The following is a 5,334-nucleotide window of genomic DNA, read 5'->3' as shown; positions in this document are numbered from 1 at the left end:
AAAAAAATAAAATGGTCATTTGGGACTGCAAGATAGCTCAGCAGACTAAATGCCTGCTTAGAGACCAGGGTTCAATTCCCTGCACCAGCCGCACTCCAGGCACGCTGAGTTGGCCACTGAGGCTGGGGATGGTGGCACACTCCTATAATCCCCGTGCTGGGGAGGCTGAAAACAGGAGGATCACTATGAGTCCGAGCTGCATAGTGAGACCTGTGGCAAAATACATCTTTTTTTAAAAAAAGTCATTTTGGAAGGACATCAGAGGTGTGATCAAAATATACAGTGGATGTTCCTTTTTAAAAATGTGTTACAGTAAAAGACACATTGCCCCCCACTAAGAAAGACATACTGCTAGTAGTCCACCTCAAAATACTTCTCACTATGAGCACACTCAGCCCATCTTTCTTGACACTTTCTAAAGCAAGCAGGTCTGAGATTCTTCTTTCATGAGTATCTTTACAAGGTACAGTCAAATATGACAAATGCTGCTGTTCAATACAATCCAAAGCAAAGGCAAACTTGTAAAAACATTACTGTGTGTCCTCCATCTTATTCAGCGGATCTGGCACCACGTGACTTCCAGCCTTTCATTACAGTCAAATGACCACAAAAGGTAATCATCTTGAATCAATTCCTGACACCAAGGCAGTCATGACATGGCAACTAAAGAACTCACGAAAGAGGACTTCCAGAACTGCTCCAGAAACTGGCCATGAGGGCGAATTTTGGTGTTTTTGCTTTTGTTTTGTGGAACCAGGGATTGAACTAGGGCCCTTGCACTTGCCAGGCAAGCACTTATTCTACTGAGCCATCTCCCCAGCCCAAAATTGTGTTTTTATTTTGGTTTTGAGGGAGATTAATGACAACATGTCTTTTCTTGCAATAGTTTTGTTTTTTTATTTGTTTGTGGGGGTTTTTTGGCAGAACTGGGGATTGAACTCAGGCCCTTGTGCCTGCCAGGGAAGCGCTTATTCTACTGAGCCATTTCCCCAGCCCTGAAATAGTTTTCTTTTAAATTTAAACATTCATCATTATCAATAAAATTATAGGGAAAAAATAAATAAACATTCATCATATTTGTTAATCACCCCTTGTATGCTTTTTTTATACTGCCTTGCTCAAAACTCTTCAGAACTTTTTTTTTTTCATTTGTGCATTTGGTACGGGGTCTCACTATTCAGATCAGACGCATGGTGATCCTCCTGTTTTCAGCCTCCCGAGTGCTGGGATTACAGGCATGCACCACCAGGCCTGGACTTTCTCCAGCTCAATACACCCCTGGGGGGGGAGGGGCAGTGCAGCATGCAGTACTGAGAATTGAACCCTGATCCTTGGGCTTGCCAAAGCAGGCACTTAGTCTGCTGAGCTATCTCGCTGGTCCACTTTGGAACTTTTTGAAAATCATCTTTAAAAGCTGATCCCAATGATAATCTGGGTTTTTTTTTAGTGCTGGGGATGGAATGCAAAGCAGCACACATGCTAAATAGGTACTCTACCACTGAGCTGTACTGTCATGCCAAGATGTCAAGTGTGTTTGTGTTTGTTGATAGACACAGGGGAACACTCTCTTGAAACCCACTCTACAAGATAAGATAAATTGTCAGTTTTATTCAATTAGTCCAAAAATCTAAATAATATCTATCTTCTAATTAATCTTTTAATGCACATATAAGTAAAATGTCCAGACAGGTTTGGTGGCACATGCTTCTAATCTCAGCACTCAGGAGGCTGAGGCAGGAGGATCACCACAAGTTTGAGGCCAGCCTTGGCTACATAATGAGTTCAAGAACAGCCTGAACTACATGATAATATGCTGTCTCAGAAGAAGAAAGAGAAGAGGAGAAAAAGGAATAGGAAGTAAGGAGAAAGGAGGAGAGGAATAGGAGAAGGAAAGTAAAGCCTTTAAATGTGAGCACAGTGAAGACCTTCTTTCTTGTAGCCGCCTAAGTTGATTTTTGTCTGTAGAACTCCGTCTCTTGGCTGGCTGTGGGGGTGCACACATATAGTCCCAGTACTCAGGAGGTTGAAGCAGAACAATGTCATGAGTTCACTACAGAACAAAACCCTGTCTCAAAAACAAAAACAAACAGACAAAAATCTCAGTCTCCTGAGAGAGCTCCTTGATTCAACCCTGGTTTTACTCTGCCTCCTAACCTCCATCACCTCAATACGACAAGCTGCGAGACCACTTAGTGTCCTACAGCATGGCAGGCAGGAAGCAGTGAAGGATCAAGGGAAGAGGAGAGATGGATACAAATACTCCCTTCCAGGCCACGCCCCCAGTGTCCCAGATCTTCCAACCAGCCTTCGCCTCCCAACATCACACACACATAGCTGTAAACCCATCAGTGGGCTGATTCTGCATCACACACCAGTTACCTCCTCAAAGCCCCACATATGAGCGCATGAGGCATTGGGGGATATCTAGAGGTAAGCCACAACGTCTGGCTCTGCCATATGGCAGCCTTGCTGCTCCTCCAACACCACACAAGCTCGGGTTTGGGGCTCTTGATAGTGCTCCCCTATCTGAAAACCTTTCTTCACATTGGCCACCTACCCACTTCCCTCATTCCTTCAAGTCTTCAGTTAGCTCTCACCTTCTCAATGAGACCAGTCTAACCTTCCACTTAAACCTCTGTGAGTCATCCTTTCGACTTCATCCATTCCAGTGAATAAGTCTGTGCACACAGATACACACGCACACCCTAACTACACACACAGTCCTTATCCCCACTTCCCTGCTTATCTTTTTCTTTTCTTTAGGTACCTATCACACTGTATAAATGATCTGTATATTATTATCTGTACCTACCTTTGAGAATCTAAACTCCAAAAGGCTAGTATCTTTATCTATTTAGTTGAATCCCAAAAGCCTAGAAGCGGCACATAGCCAGCACTCAATAAATATATGTTGGCTTGAATTGGATTGAATTCATTAATTTGCATTTCCTGCACTAAGTGACAAGTCCCAACCTGCACAGTACATGCCCTGGCTTCTAGTTGCTTACAAAGTGGATGGCATGACTTAGAAATAAGTGTATAAGTATCTGTACAGTGTGCCACACTTGATTCGTGGAACTCACAATGCTGGAGAACATTGGAAGGGATTTGTGCAGGATAAAGAGGAGAAAGTGAGAGCTGAGCCTTTCTCTTCTATTTTTTGTACTGGGATTGAGCGCAGGGCTTTCACACTGGGTTAGAAGCCCAGCACCAGCACCACCCTCCTTCGAAAACAGGTCATGCTGAGCTGCTAAGTTGCCCAGGCTGGGCTCAAACTTGTGGTCTTCCTGTCTCCCGGGGAGCTGCGATTACAGGTGCACACCACCACACCTGGCTTCCAGCCTTCTATCCAATCCTCCTACCAGCACTGCCTCTGTCATTCCATTCACTCGTCCCCTGCTCATGCTGCCCATCTGCCTATAATCCTCTATCCTTATGCACCCAGCCATGTCCAGCCCTTCTTCGGCACAACTTTCCTAGATTTCTCTCCTGTGCCACCTGTGTTTTATATCTGACCACTTAGTCTTTAAGTAAAAGCATTAGATGTGTATGTGTGTAATTTCCCCAGGTAAGAAACACATCTTTGGTTTCTTCTCACATTTTAAAGGAACCAAGTACTCTGCAGGTGATGGACACCTGATACAGATGGCATCAACTCTAGTTACTAGGCAAAGTACAAAGAGAGGGCACTCCAGGTAAGGTAGGAATCCAGCGTGACTTGATGTGAAATGTTGATGCATGGGCTGAGGATGCAGCTCGGTGACAAAGCAGTTGCCTAGCATGCACTTGGTTCGGTTGCCAGCACAGCAAGGTAAAAATATCTCCACATGGTCGATCCAGTCCAGGCCAACTCTATCAGAATATCAAAGAATGTGGCCCAGGCACTGCTGGATCTTAAAAGTTCACTGAGTAATTATAACGTGTAGTGAGAGTTAGGAGGCTAAAGAAAAGGGGTGTGCAACAAATTGGAAAATAGGCCTAAATACCATAATTGGGCCTATCCTTCTTTTGCATTTTGTCCCTATTAGTTTGTCACGGGGATTTGTCTTTGTCACAGTAGTCTGGCTGAATTGAGTGCGGACAGATGCTTCTGTCCTCTGTCTATTGCTATAATGAGTAGCAAGAGGTCAGAGAAGCCATGGAGACAGCAGACAGCTCCAACAGAGGTGGTCAAGGTCAGGGTTAATCTGAACTCATGGGATCCAAAAAAAGTCTGGGGAGCCAGGGATTTAGCTTAGCTCAGGCACAGCACCTGCCTGACAAACATGAAGTCTTGAGTTCAATTCCCAGCACCAAAAAAATAGAAGTCAAGGGAAAGTAGAGGATACTTTGAGGCCACCTGGATACTTGTTTTGCAATTTTTCCCTTTCCCAGCTGTTAGTATTCCTCGGGTACTCTTATGCCTGCCCATCAGAAGAGCCAAAAGGCATGTTAATTATATCTGGGCTACTGTTTCAGAAATTCCTAATTCCTCACACCCCTCCTCCCTCTATGCCCTATGAAATCTGAGAAGTTGGATCTCTAATCTCCAGTTACCTGGCTCAAGTGCCTTTAAGAGCCAGCAAGGGCCCTGAAGAACTGTGTGTCCTTCTCCTGGGATGGTCCGTAGATGCCCTTGAGCCCACCACCTGTGCCAGAGATGCAGCCCAACTGGCCACAGTGTGCTTCCTGTGAGCTGATTTCAGGGGCACCTGGGCAGACCTGGACACCGCTTCACCCACCCTACCGCTCATGGTACCTAGCACACACCACAGATGGCTATTATCCCAGTGCCACAGCTGAGGATAAGGCTGAATATGGGTCACTCTGGGGGAAGAAACTGGACCTTCGTTCAGGGTGAAGGATGGAGATGAAAACATAGCGCAGAGCAAGGTCTGCTTGTTCAGGAGTGGACCTGGGGTGGGAATTGGAGGGAAAGGAAAATAAAGGGAAATATGTTGGCACTTGGTGAGTGGCTGGAGGGAGAGAAGGGTGTGCCAGGGAATGAGGGGGAAGGTGTGGAAAGATGAGCTGGAGCCCTGACAAGAAACTTCCCCACTCTACATGCTCACCAAGGCCAAGGCACCTTCTGGAGCTACCTCCCTCCAACCTGTGCATGGCACCCCTGCCTGCCTGGCCTGGGCCATCCACATTGAAAGCAACCCTTGAAAAGCCCAGGGAGAAGGCACCAGCACACCCCATCTCTACCAAGAGGTAACTCTAAACTCTAGTGCCTGTGGGCCAGGGGAGGAGGGGAGGGGAGGGGTGGGGGGATGAGGTTTTTCCACTTCCATTCGCAACTGTCAGGAGGGTGATTAATGACCAACAGGTTTGGAATCGCCTTTATTGCCAGAT

Source organism: Octodon degus, unplaced genomic scaffold, assembly GCF_000260255.1.
Source record: "Octodon degus isolate 3935 unplaced genomic scaffold, OctDeg1.0 scaffold00088, whole genome shotgun sequence".
Lineage (NCBI taxonomy): Eukaryota > Metazoa > Chordata > Mammalia > Rodentia > Octodontidae > Octodon > Octodon degus.
The sequence above is the reverse complement of the archived record's forward strand: the minus strand, read 5'-3'. Positions refer to the sequence as shown.